At 52.6% G+C, this 14,230-nt stretch overlaps 1 long non-coding RNA gene across 2 annotated transcripts; it reads left to right on the forward strand.

Moving 5' to 3' along the window:
* Positions 1–7,091: 7,091 nt before the first annotated feature.
* LOC140685936 (uncharacterized) lies at positions 7,092–11,751 on the forward strand. 2 transcript variants are annotated; one of them, XR_012059403.1, is made up of 2 exons: positions 7,092–7,229; positions 11,220–11,751. It is a non-coding gene; the product is annotated as an uncharacterized lncRNA (long non-coding RNA). The 2 variants fall into 2 exon arrangements; XR_012059402.1 differs by having other exon boundaries at positions 11,248–11,751.
* Positions 11,752–14,230: the final 2,479 nt, after the last annotated feature.

Genomic DNA, 14,230 nt, shown 5'->3' on the forward strand with positions numbered 1-14,230 from the left:
GTTTAGCAGAGTTTGTTGTGGTTTTCGAGGAAACTGCATCTGGATTACATAAGGATTCAAGTTTTTGCTTTACTTGTTTATTTAATACCTTGGCAAGAGAGAGCCCTTACCCTGAAACCAGATAACCGAATTTGAGTTTAAAACAGACTTCGATGAGGGGACACGAGAGGGGGAGAAAATGAGCAAAACCACAAAAAGCAAACAAGGGGATGTTTATTCTTCTCCCTTTGGGTATTCTGGAAGACCTGCCTAGCCTCTCCTACTTCTTGTCGCACACAGCTAATAAATTGCATTGGCAAAGCGCTTCAGCTCCTACAATGGTTTAACAGTCCTGCCTCCCCCATCGCGGCCCTAATTCCTTCTAGGATTCGCCCGTGGTCCTGTTTGCCCAGAGATCTCAAGAGCACCAGGAAAAAAGCCGTGCTAAATCCAATTGCTTTCAACCGTCTGATCTTGTAGGGAGATCACCTTTCAGCCCCGTTCAAAGAAAGCAAAGTTTGGAAAGTTGGGCGGAGGGGCCCATTTAACTACCAGCACGGCAAATATTTAGTTACAAATGCTGTGAAATGCCCCTATTTGTGGCCGCGTTTGTCTTTCACAAAGGATTTTCCTGTGACTTTTGTTCCGGTCACCAAATTAAAAAAGAAAATTAACTTGAGTGAGAGATAAGGTCTTGGAAAACAACCCTCGGCCGCCTGCGAGCTGGCGGGCACGGGGCTGGCGTCGCCGAGTCTGCGCTTCCCGGAGGCGCGCGTCGCGGGGTCCGGTCCCCGCAGGGAGCCTGGGTCACCATGGGGACCCCCAGTTGCCACCCGTGCGCCTCCTGCGCCTGACGCAGCGCCCAGGCCGGGGAGGGGGTCTGCCCCCCACCTCGTCCGTGGGAATCCGCAGCAGACCTCTCCAGCCAGCGACGAGGGCGGGCTTGTCCGGAATCTAGCTGCATCTTAATACTATAATGCGGCACCAAAAGCAAAACCTGAGGCCGGCTTGCGAGTTCCTAACAAGAAACACATTGTGCGCTTCCCCCGCCCCCGCTTTTGTGGCCGAAGCCACGGTTGCGCGCTGGCCACAACGCCGCGCGCCAAGTGCATGACTTCAGTCGGGAGGAACCCGCCCGCCCCGCACCGCGCGCGCGCCAGCCCGGGGCGGCCACCCCGCCGCGCCCCGCCGCCCCCCGCCGCCCCGTCCCGCTGACAGGTCAGGGGCTCAGGCCCGGCCGGGGCGCGCTCGGCAGACACGCTTCCTGCGCCCTCGGTGCTTTGGCCACTGCCCTTTCCCAACCCGGGGGCTGGCGATGGGGCACTGGTGACACCCAGGAGGCGCCAGCGCGGATACTTCTCATCACTGGCCTCTCAAGTTGGCTGGTGGAGAGACTGCTTTTAACATATTTGAGACCCCTCTTTCCACGCCTCGATCCCCACGTCTTTGAGGCGTTCACTCCCAGATTCTAGCATCCCACTCCCCCCAGGATGACAATTTACAATATTCCTTCTCCCCAGTTGGAAATAACGTGAGCGTTCTGCAAGTCCCCTGATGTCTGTCACGTGTCACTGCTAGCTACTCCTGTCCTCGGAGGTGTTAGGACTTGGGGCTGCCTTCTCAGGCAGGTGAGTGCTGGGGACCCAGCCAGTAGAGGGACCTGTGGGGGCTCCTGGAGGAACAGCCCCTGAGCACCCACTGCCAGTTTTGGGGGGGCCTTGCTGTCTTCCCCACTCTGCTGATGCCAGGGTCCTCATCTGTAGCAATGCTGGGGCTGACTATCAGTGGGACCCTGGAGGAAAGGTCGGTTAAGTGGTACATTTTATTCCTGGAGTCTTTGTGAAAAAGTCAGAGACATCCCATTTCAAAGAAAAAAGAGCAACACGATGGCCCTGGTTAAGAGATTAGGCATTCACATTGGGTAAGAATCACCATATATAAACTCATCACAGCTCTCTTGTTTTGCTCTTCACCTGGACCCTATGAGTTGGGAAAGGCAGATGCTGTCCCCAGTTTATAGGGGAAGAGACTGAGGCACAGAAGTACGATGGATCCCTCTATGGACCCACCCTCCCTGGAACATCAGCCTGTGATGATGCAGAGAGATGTGTGACCTTGACCCCAGGCTGGGGATTGATTACTGTTTTATCTTGGAATTTGTTCCAGTCCTGCAGGGAATTTATAAAACACTTCTTCTCATGGTCCTCAGAAGTTAACAATGAGTGACTGAGCCTGACTATTTTTGAACAAAAGCTCTACTCGGATCTGAGGACGTCGTACCTTGGTGTATGTAACAGAGTCCTGGAGCCCACATCTAGAAATTCTGATTGACTGGGTTTGGAGAGAAACCCAGGAAACAGTCTGAGGGAGACGCTGGTGCAGCTGGCGCAGGCATTGCAGGCTGAGAAGCTTCGGGTAAGTAACTGGCCTCTTAAATCAACCCCGCAGGTGATGTGGTTTGCCTCTGGGTGAGAATGAGCCACCTGGACCTCTTGAAGTCCCGTTCATTTGTCTTTGGAAAACTCAAGAGGACAAGGGAAGTTGATTATATTTACTCCCATTTTAACTTTCTCCCTTGTTCTGTCTTTCTTCCTGATACTCCAGTATTCTTTCTTCGATAATTTCCTTTCTGTTTCAAGAGTGTCCGTTAGCCATTTTCTAAGGGTAGGTCTGGTGGTGACAAGTTCTCTTAGTTTTCCTTCATCTGAGGTCTTGTTGTCCCCTTGATTCCTGAAGGATGTTTTTGCTGAATCTAGAGTTCTGGGCTGGAGTTCTTTTCTTTCAGCATTTGATACGTTGGGACACTTCCTTCTGGCCTCCGTGGTTTCTGATGAGACATCTATTACTCGAATTGCTTTTTCCTCTACAGATAAGGCGTGTTTCTCCCTGCTCTTTATCTTTAGTTTTCAGAAATTTGCCCATGATATACCTTGGCATGGATTTCTCTGTGTTTTTCCAGTTTGAGGTTTCCTCAGCTTCTTGACTCTGTAGGTTTAAGTCTTTTGCCAAATGGGAAGGTTTTCAGCCATTATTTCTTCACATCCTTTTCAGCCCCTCCCTCTTTCTCCTCTCCTTCCAGGGCCCTGACGACAGGAATACTAGATCTTTTGTTATATTCCTACAGGTCTGTGAGGCTGTGTCATTTTTTTTTTTAAGTCATCTTTCTTCTGTTGTGCCAGTTGGGTAATTTAGGAATTTCTGTTTTTCTGTCTTCAAGTCCGCTGATTCTTTCCTCTGTCCTCGTTTTGCTTTTGAGCTCATCCAGTGAAGTTTTTGCTTTGGCTATTGTATTTTTCAGTTCTAAAGTTGGTTCTTCTTTATAGCTTCTATTTCTCTGCTGAAATCTTCAAATTTTTCCTTTTTTTTTGAGCAACGTCATAATTGCTCATTGAAAGACTTTTTTTGATGGCTATTATAAAATCCTTATTCGCTAATTTCAACATCATGTCAACCTGGTGTTGGCTACTGTTGTCTTTTCTCATTCAAGTTGAGTGTTTCCTGGTTGTTGGTATGATGAGTGATCTTCATTGAAACCTGGGTCTCAATGAGACTCTCAATCTTAATTAAACCTTCTATTAGAGCAGGTCTCTGCTGACACCACCCTGGCTGGGAGGGGGAGAGGTACCTCCCACAGTGGTCTCCACCTGCACTGGGGGAAATCCAGGCTCCCGGGTGGTCTCTGCTGACAGTGCTGAGGGGCTCACTGCTGGCTAGCCGAGGTGAATGCCCCTGCTCTCCACCTCATGCTCTGCAGCACCATCCTGCGGTGATATCCGGTATAAACTCAGGTTTATAGTGTGGGTCCATTTTTAACCAATAAGAATCCCTGCTAAAGTGCCCCTAAACTGTAGAGTTTATAACCATGTGTGATGACTATGTATTTTGGGCTCAAACAAAGGAGGATACATGGCTTGACTCCAGGGCTCTGGAGAGCGTGGGAAAGCTGAGGGGGATGAGGGGGAAAGTGGCCACCTGTGCTCCCACCCAGCTTCTCTGGTGGGGTAGTGAGAGCATCTGATGCCCCCAGACATTCCAGAAACCATGTCATAGAAACATCTCATCACCTCTCAGAGTCAAGGTTTTAAATGATTTTGGCAGTTTTTCTTCACACGTCATGAAGGTTTTGAGTGTGGAGATACCATGCTTGCTGGTTAGGGCGGGGCTCTTTGTCCCATCGTCTCTCTGACTTGATTTCCAGGGACTCTTGGGACACTGTTTACCCCGCGGAAGGCACTGTTGGCCAGAAGATGTAAAGTTTGAGTACCTAGAAAGGCGGGTGGGAGCCCTGCAGGCAGTGGCTCTCGGCAGCTGCCAGAAAGCCTCCGTCTGTCCTCCTGTGATGCCATCCCAGTGTGGCCATTTCCGGTCCTGGGAGAGGAGTCGGGAGCGGGCTGAGGCAATTCCAGTTCTTCAGGGCCGGCTTTGAAATCCCGAGCCCCGCTTTCCCAGAGAGGAGCCGCCGTAGGAATGCAGAAGAGCGAAACTCTTGCAGCGCAGTGTCCTGGTCCTCACGGTGGCTGCTGCTGCTGTGCTGGGGTGGCAGAGGGGATGAGGGAGGAAGTTGGAGCTGAGGGCTCTCACCACCCCGCACTCCCCGAGCCGGCACCCTTGTCTTTGAGGGGGTGGCTTTAATCTCACACTTTATTTCCAAAATTTTGCTTGGTGAGCATCTTTCCCTGGTCTCAGTGTGCCCTCAGTGAGTCACTGTGAACCTTGGGTTCCCGGCTCCTCTACTTGCATCAAATCAGATGGGGGACTGGACGGGAGCCTTAAACTCTGAGCCTTACTCCTCAAAGCACGGCGTGAGAACCCGCATCCTGGGTGCACGGAGGCCGGCCGTCTCGGGCAGACTCAGGCTCCAGCCCAGACCCACTGAGTCAGAACCCGCACGGTCACCAGAGCTACCTGTGACTCCCGCCAGCGCAGCCTGTGACCTGCGCTGCTGAGGGTCCGCCCACCCCCCCAGGCTGTGGATGGAGCCAGCGAGGCACAGGTGTGCCATCCATCTGCTCTTGACCTCAAAGCTGCGTCTTTTCAGAGCACCTCCCAGCACTGACTCACGGGGCAGACTTAGCAGCGCCGTTCTCTCCGACTCTCACGCTGACCAACAGGGTCTTTCCATTTTACAGAGGAAGCGGCTGAATGCAGGGAGCCGGGCTGCAGGGCCGGGTGTCCAATGGGGTGGGGGCTGAAGCCCAGGCTGCTCTCCCGTCGCTGTCCCACCAGGGAGGTGTGCGAAGTGGGAGAGCCTTTGGATGGGGAACAAATGAGTGCCTGTGTGAGGAGCAGGACTGGGATGTGCTGGGCCCTGTGGCACTGCTGTGGTCCTGGGTCACAGACGCTGGGCAGAGGTGGGGTCTGCTGACTCAGCTGAGACCACAGAGCCTGAGAATTGCTGGGTTGGGAGGCCGAGGCCCCCCCCCAGGCCTTTGCCCCCTCTTGGTGGTGGGCAACCTGGAGCGCTGCCTCACTCGGGTGCAAGTCTGGCTCAAGCCCTTTTGTGGCCCAATATCCCTAAGCCCCACAAGACCCTCGGGGTGCGGTCTCCCGGCTCCCCTGCCAGGACGCTGCCCCATAACCTGTCCTGCCAGTACAGCCAGGAGACAGAGCCAAAATGGGGACCCTCGCCTGTCTGACTTCAGAGTCTAATGTTTGCCCTGAGCTACTTCCTAAAGCTTTCTGAAGGTGTATCAGATCATTTAATCATCTCCGGGAGAAATGCTTGCTTTGAAAAAGGAGACGTTTACAGTGGATATTTTATGACAGTTCGAAACATGATTTTGAAATAAAATATTCTTAACCATCCTCACTGTGTCTTAAGGTCCCCTTATGGGCTGATGGTGGTTGTTAGAAGATAAAGGCCACGCCGTCAGTGGGACTGGAAGGAATGATGCTGAAGATGGAGCATCCCTGAGCCCAGGCCGTCCTGGGAACAGCGTACCCCGCCGGGAGAGCCGGAGCACCTGGAGTGAGCCTGCTCGGGTCCTGGCACGGCGGCCATGCAGGTGGCGTGTGACGCAGGGAGAGCGCTGGCCCTTCTGATCCTGTCTGAGGACGTGGATGCCGAGAGCCCCTTGCTCTGGATGGTATTTTGAACATCCGTCGTGCACCAAGTGTGACACCTGGAGGAATTCAAGTGCTCAGGAAGGAGGGTGACCAGATAAAATGCAGCACAGCTCCTCCGATTGAAACTTCAGAACGACAATCAATACTTTGTTTTTTTTTAATATGAGTGGGTCCCTGTATTTTATCTGCTAGATCTAAACCTTCTTGTAAAGGGTCACTGTGACAGCAGCAAGCTTGTGACAGAACTGAGACATCTGTAAAGACGCAGGGACTGGCTTTTACTTGTCACTGAGCTCTGACTAGTTAAGATGCCTGGGGGAGAAGATGTCTTTAAACTTACAGACTGCAGAGTGTGAAAGTTCTGATTTGAGTCTGTTTCTGTTTTGTAAATAAGTTCATTTGTGGGTTTTTTTTTTTAAGTTCCACATGTAAGTGAGACAGAAAACAAACCATGGTGACCAGGGGGGATGGGGGCGAGAAGGGATGAACTGGAGTGGGAGACTTGCAGATACACACGACTACATATAAAACAGATAAACAGCAAGTTTCTACCATAGAGCACGGGGAACTCTAGTCATTATCTTGTAGTAACCTGTAATGAAGTAAGAATATGAAAACAAATGTATGTATACGTATGACTGAAACAAGATGCTGTACACCGGAAATTGACACAGCATTGTAAACTGATTACACTTCAATTAAGAAGAAAGGTTCTGATTTGGAGTCCTGTGGGGCCAGAATGGACAGAAGTGAACATCAGAGGACTTATTTGAAAAGCTGCAATTTCCAAAGTCCCTCACAGACGTATAGGTCCACAGGCCACCCCTGCCCCCGTCCCTTTGCATAGGCCAGCTCATTGTTTCTGTTATAAATCGATGTCCAGGGAAATCCCCCGGAAACCTCTCTCCCACGTGAGGTAGGACATCTCCAGAAATCCCCCAGGTCACATCTGCTGACTCAGACTCGGCTCAAGCGCAGTGTCTGTCTGTCCCTCCGAGTCCAAAGTGGGTGTCAGTGATGGGCAGGTGTCTCTCCTCCAGGTGGTGACTCAGGGACCCAGGCTCTGCTGTGTCCATGGAAACTGCAGAAGGGGAGAGAGCTGGGTCTGGCTCACAGCACTTGAGCTCACATCCAGCTGGTGGGAACCGGATCTCTCGGTGTCGGCACTGCTCACACTTGGGCTGGTAAGTCTTGGTTGTGGGGGGCTGTCCTGAGCGGGGCATGTGCTGGCCTCTCCCACTAGATTGTAGTAGCATCCCCCGCAATGGCGACAACCAAACCTGTCCCCAGGCAATGCTAAGTGTCCCCTGGGGGCAGAATTGCCTTGGCTGAGAACCACCGGGTTGCTGTCTCATGTCCACACCTGACCGCAGGGAGGCTGGAAGTGGAGCCCAGTCGTACGATCAGGGAGAGTAAACTGGTGTAGTGCCTGGAGGCCGGTCTCCTCCTCAGTGAGCGCGAGCCTGGTTCTCTGCTGCTGCGGGACCCCGAGGCCCGTGTCTGAGCTGCTTCTATGGCTGAGGGGGTGTAGCAGGAACGTGCGGGATGGGACGCTGGAACTGGGTGGGACGGGGACGATAGAAGCCACTCGCCATCATGTTCGGCAGCACTAAGTGTTTATTTGTGAACAGATGAGCAGTTGTGGAAAGGGTGCAGCGAGGGCGGAAATAAACATTTTGGAATATCGTCCTGGTTGACAAGCACTTTTAAAGGCATGGCTGAGTTTCCAGGCTGCCTTGCGGTGGGAATGGGTCTGGTTGGCTGCTGTGTCCGGGAAGGGGCTCTGATATCTTCGTCTTGCTTGAGGACCTTGAATTACGCAGAAAGCAGAACAGAAGGGGGTTGGAAGGGGAGAGGTAAAAATCTGGGATTTGGTGTCTTCCCAGGGAGGAGCTGTCATTTGGAAGCCCAGTAAAGGGGATTTCTCCACCACGTATGTGCTGTGTGTTCACATAATTATACCTGAAAGGGGAAACATGTAGGAGGCTGTTTTCATAGCTGTTTTTTTTTTATTAATGTTTACATGAGTTAATGAGCATGCAAACAGATCTGGTGAAAACATGTCAGGAATAAAACAGCAAAGTTGGTTTTAAAGAGGGAAGTCACTGGCTTGTGAGTAATCAAATCTTACCTCAGCTGGAAAGGAAGACAGGTTTTCCAAGCTCAGACATGCAGCCAGTGTGAATGGTGGCTCAGATGAGGTACAGCTCAAAGGCAGGCATCCAACCACCCATCTACCCACCCAACCATCCATTCCCCCATTCACCTACCCATCCATCCATCCAGCCAGCCAGCCAGCCATCCACCTATCCATTACCTGTTCATCCATCCATCCATCCATCCACCTCTCCATCTATCCATCCATCCATCCAGTATTCACTGAGCACCTACTATGAGCCAGGCACTCTTCTGGGAACTTAGGAATCATCAGTGAACAAAACTGACAAAAATTCCTGACCGCCAGGATGTTACATTCTATCAGGCAGAGACAAAGAAACAAAATTGGTGAGTAAATCACAGAGCTTATCAGAAAATGATGAAGGCTGCAACAGTAATGCAGGGATGTGAACGAACAGTGCCGGCAGCAAGGGTGGAGTAACGGTTTTGAATAGGGTGGTCCTGGTAGGCTGCATGGAGAAGGTGACATTTGAGCAGAGACTTGAAGAAAGCAAGTCTCCCTGCTCACATGGCTGGAACTTGAATGCAGTAAAGCAGGAGAGGGACAGGCACTCGCCAGGCCTGCAGGAGGGTGTGTACCCGATCCCAACAACAACCCAAGGGAAGCAGCTACAGCTTCAGGTGCTCTCTTTTAGTATGAGTCTGAAACTGAGACTCAGAGAGGTTAAGTAACAAGTCTAAGGTCACAGAGCCTCTAAGTGTCAGGATTAGGCAGCAAAGCAGGGATAATGGATACGCTTTCCCTGCATCTCTCGGTCAAATGTGGGGAAAATAGAGTTATTCCTGAAGGGAAGAGAGTAACGAAGACCCATAGGCAACATTTCCATGTCTGCTCAGAAACTGAGGGTCATCTAGGCAGTGACAGGACTTTGCTGTTTTGTTCTTGAGAGCACAGCCAGGGGAAACCCAACTTGAATGACCTGGAAGCTTCTAGAAAACATGAGGTTGTAGACCCCCCACCTCTACCTATCCCATAAGAATCAAAGGGTAGAGTGAGAAGTAGGGCCAAGCCCTTTAAATTGTTTCACAAGCTTCCTAGGTAATCTTGGGGTCACGTTTAAGAAACATTCCCGAGACCCCGCCCCAGCTTCTTAGCAGATGTGGAATTATCACTGCGAACCTGCGTTTTAGAGGAAGTCCCCCAGGTGATCCTCATGGCCATAAGGTGATGAGAAGTGACCATTTTGTCATCTAATGAAAGTTCTGATTTTGAGGGACATTGAAGGAACGACAGAAAATAACCACTCACGCTTACCCGTGTTGCATTTAAAAACACAGTTCCTTATAATCAAAATAAATCAGTTCGTTGACTTGTGAATGACAGTCGTACAGTATGAGAGACAGCAAAGGACAAGTTAAAAAAAATACACATTGAAGCAATCCTTGTGTTTTGATAGTGATCAAATCCTGCTTTTTTTTCCCCCCATTTAGTGCTATTTCTGTTTACAAGTGTCTTTAGTCCTGCTCGCTGCTCTGGCTCCAGCTCGGCGATTCTGCTCTGGAGGCAGAGTTCTAGAAATTCAACGTTAACAGGACTTTGCTCTTTTGTAAGAGCCGCGGTGCTTCGGCCGTTTGCGGGCTCTCAGCCAGGCTGTTCCAGCCCCGCCGTCCACACCCCCCCGCGCCCGTCCCTCCGAGGAAGGCTGGCCGCGCACTGGGCTGCCCCAGCTGTTTCTGATGCCCCCCCAGGATTCCTCTGGGCGAGTGACTCAGCATGACTCAGCAATCTGACTCTTTTTAGGGGACACAGGATATTTTGCCACACAATCAACATACGGTCAACATTCACACTGTTTAGCAAAACCCTTGTGAATGAACACAACAGGGGGAAGAAAAGGCCCAGATTTCCTCACACCCAAACTGGAGAGATCAGCTCAAGGATGCAGAGGACAAGTTGGGAAAGGCATCTTCCCCAGGGCAGAGCAGTGGCTCAGAGGCTGGGCGGAGAGGAGGAGGAAGAGGCAGTAACTGCGGCGTCTCTTCCTCCCGTGACAAGGAGAGCGGCCAGGGGACCTGGGAGACAGCTCACTCCGTCTGCTGCAGTTGTCCCCATGGCTGTATCAGCTTGATTTATTTGGGGGGAAAGCTACCCTTTATTTAAAATTTTTAAGCTTAGTGAATCTTTAGCTTCTTTTCTTTTCCTCTCGAAGTGGCACGAAGTCTGGCTCTTTTGAAAGGCCATCGCAGCCGCCGACACTTGGCAGACTCTACAGACGGGATTTTGACGCTGCGAATCCCGTCGGGAAGGCCACGCTGGTGACCTCCTTGGAAAGCCAGTGTGAGCTCCTGAGCTCTGGGACTGTTTCCCCCCCGCGTTTCTGGGGTCACTGTGTTAAGCCTTCCGTTAAAGAGCAGTGTCTTTGAAGCGGCTGCTTTGGGCTGGCCCCCTGGTCCCGGGATGGTTTCTCGGTATTTGGTGATCATGTGACAGAGAGCAGCCACTGGATTCCTCGCCTTTTAGAGTTCGCTGTTTTCTTCAGCTGAAGAAACTTGTTATGCTTTAGAAAGATTTTGCTTTTCAAGTCATAAAGTGGAGCTTGAAAACTGGAAGAGGGTTTTATTTTGTGTGTTTCGTTTTAATGTCTAGACTCTGCGCTGGATGTTTGAAGGGCCTGGGACAGAGGACTCGAGACTGGCGAGACTGGTGTGGGGAGGTTTTGCGGGATGTCGGTTGGTCCTAAGGGAGCGGCACCGAAGAGTCAGTCTTGGGCTCAGGGTTAATCCCAGAGGCAGACAGGTTAGGTGGCTTTCCATAACCCTCTCTCCTGTCAACCTGTTCTGACTCTTTGAACAGTCCCTAATACCCTCGGAATGTTCTCACACAATAAAGCCTGGGAGAGCAGGGCCTAGGGCATCCTCACCCTGTACCCCAGTACCTACAACTGTGTGCGGCACGGAGCATGTGAAGGAATGAATGGAGATGCATTGGAAACGTTGGCTGTGATGAAAAGTTCTCTACATCAAAGTCCATTTACTGATTCTCATTTTAAACCAAGAACTCAGTGTCTCCTGTTCCCCCCCAAGTCGCCCGAGAACAAGGCGATGAGAAGGCCCGCGTCTGTCCTGGAAAATGTGTGCTGAGCAAGGAATTCCAGGGAGAAGGAAAAACTGAGGAGTTTGGCGCTGACACAGAAGTCCAGTCCATCCACAGCTGAGCACAGACTGTGTAACCATTTACCAATGAATTTTGACCGTCAGGGAATGATTCCAAGTGCTTTCTGATCCTGTCGGGATCAAGAGAAAACCAGTAGTTGCTTTTTAAAAAAATGTGATGCTCACATGATTGGAGTTTCATTTTGTTTAATTTTTAACCAACAGTACCCCCATTGAGCTTGCTTCTGGAAAGAAAATTGTGTTTACAGGTGACCTGCTGTTTATCAGAACCAGCATGCCGGTGGGCAGAGGGAAGGCAGCACAGGCCTTCGCAGAGATGTCACGGTTTCCCTTGGATGGTACTGGTTTTCCCCCCTATGTAAAGCCCTTTGGAAACTTAAGTAAATTCCAGCTCTGATCTCTCCCCTCCCCCCATATGGACTGAATGTTTGTGTCCTCCTCAGATTCCTATGTGGAAGCCCTGACCCCAGTGTGATGGTTTTGGAGGTGAGCCTTTGGGAGGTGATCAGAGTTGATGAGGTCCTGAGGTGGGGACCACCATGATGGAGTCAGGTCCTGACAAGAAGAGTCACCAGCGAGCCACACCCCCCACCCCACGGGAGGAGACGGCTCCCACCAGACACCGAATCTGCCTGCCTCGTGTTCTTGGACTTGCAGCCTCCAGAACTGTGAGAAATAAGTGATCGTCATTTAAGCTACCCAGTCTGTGGTATGTTGTGACAGCAGCCTGAGCTAAGCGTCCCCCCACCCATCTACTCCCCGCCTCAGTCCTGAGTCCCTGGGTCCCTGAAGCTGGCCCCTCTGAGGGCCGTTCCCTTTGGGAAGTCACAGTGGCCCGGGACCCTGGCAGACACCTTCCCTTCTGGTCCCTCCCAGCTCCCCAGCCCTCTGGATGACGTCCAGGCTCTGACTGTCCTGAGGAACCCAGGGTGCGCCCCGGCCCCCTTCCAGCCCCAGCTGTCACCCCTGTTCCTCTCGCAGGTGCTGCTGCCAGGACTGCTCGCGGCTCCCTGGGGCCCTGAGCTCTCCTGAGCCTGGTGGGGTGTGCACCTGCCTGTCCCACTCTCGGGGACTCCCTTCACCCCCCCTTTCCTGGCCTGGCCCTTCTTTGTCCTTCAGTCTCAAAAGTCACTTCCTCTAAAATCTTCCCTGGCCCACCGGGGCCGCCTCCCCCGGAGCATCACCCTCAGAGCCAGCATCGCTGGGCCAGGCCGGGCCGGGCCGCTTCCCGGGGGCGCCCTGTGAGCTCTTCCGCAGGGGGGCGGCGGTGGTGCGTGGCCCTGGGTGGGGGGAGCTTTCATCGCTCCAGGTGGAGCCGTGTCCAGGGGCAGAACTACCTCGGTCTCCACCAGGGCACGGGGCAGTGGCCCACAGAGTGTGGCCCATGACATCAGTGCCGCTGGGAACTGTCGGGGACGCCAATTTTCAGACCTCACCACAGACCGGCTGAATCAGAAGCCCTGGGGAGAGGGCCCAGAGGTCTCTTCCCACCAGCCCCCCAGGCGGCTCTGACACTCATGCCGCCCTGGGCTGGGGAGGGAACGTGGGAGGAGCCTTGGCTGCTTCTCTGCCCCCACCCCCACCCCTCAGGTTTCAACATAAACACCCAGAGCCTCCGGGCGGTGACCCCTGTGTCCTGAAGGCACACTCAAAGGGGACAGCTTGGCACCCGTAGCTTACAACCAAGTGTCATCAAGTCCACTGGGGACCAGGCCGAACTGGACTGGACGAAAGGGAGCTGAGCGCGCGTCGGTGTTTCCAGCTGAAGGCTCAGCTGCTGCCGTGGCCCCCGGGCTTCTAGCCCAGCCCACCCGACGGCGTCGGGAGGCGGCACTAAGGAGCCTCTGGTCGGGGAAGAAAAGGAGGCCGAAGTGCCAGGTGGAAGTCCAGGACTCGAGCGGTGGACACTGCCTGGAGTCCCGGTGAAGGTGCCTGTGGCTTGATCAGGCCTGGATATCTAATTTATGTTGTTCATCGACTCATAAAAATGTTACTGCCAAAAACGAGCCCCGAAGGTCACTTTGTGCTGTTTTGAAAATTACAGTTGAGAAACAGAGGTCTCTCAGCCACTCTGAACCCTGCATCCTTGGCAGACGTCCGCCCCAGGAGCAGGGTTCTGGCTCTGCCAGGTGCCCCGGTCTTCCGCAGAGATGCCCTCAGAGCCAGGAGGGGAGGGGTCCTCTCACCAGGAGCACGGTGGCCCCCAGGGCAAGCCCGCCCCTTCCTCTTCTCTTGGGCTGCTAGGGGGTGGGGGCGAGGGGTGTAGGGGTGTTGGGGAGTCATCAGACTGTGCCACTTCCTATAAGCCCCCCCTGTTGTTGGAGGCTTTCCAAGAATTCGGGGATACATAGCTCCTTGTGTTCTTTGGGTTTTGCCCAAATCTTGGGCAAAGGGAAAATTTGCCACCGCCCTGGAGACCTGCACCCCTCCCCCGGTCTAGCCTGGAAGATCTCTCATTTAAGATCTGGAGGGGCTTTTATGGCCCACCCTGCAGTTAGAAGAGGCCCGTTCCTGCCCCGTGTAGAGCCCTACCCGGCCCCCAAGGCATAAAGAGCCCGGGGAGCATTTCATACCAGGTTGTTGCTGTTTCTGCCTCCCCAGGACGCAGTGAGCTTCCAGGGGATCAGCTTGGTGCGTCCTGTGACAGGCTTCCCCGGCACTTTGCACCTGCCAAACACCCAGACGTCCTCAATTAACGCTCATTGAGTGAATCAATTTTATTCTCAGCAGAAATAAGATGACAATGAATAAGAGACACATAACCAGGTCACAGGTATCCACGACATTGGGAGAAAGAAAAGGACCTGGACGTATATACTGATGGCAAATTTTGATTGGCTTATTTCACTGACAAGTTTGTTTACCTTAATCGACACACATTCTTCCTCTAGGA

This window comes from Vicugna pacos, chromosome 15 (assembly GCF_048564905.1).
Source record: "Vicugna pacos chromosome 15, VicPac4, whole genome shotgun sequence".
Taxonomy (NCBI): domain Eukaryota; kingdom Metazoa; phylum Chordata; class Mammalia; order Artiodactyla; family Camelidae; genus Vicugna; species Vicugna pacos.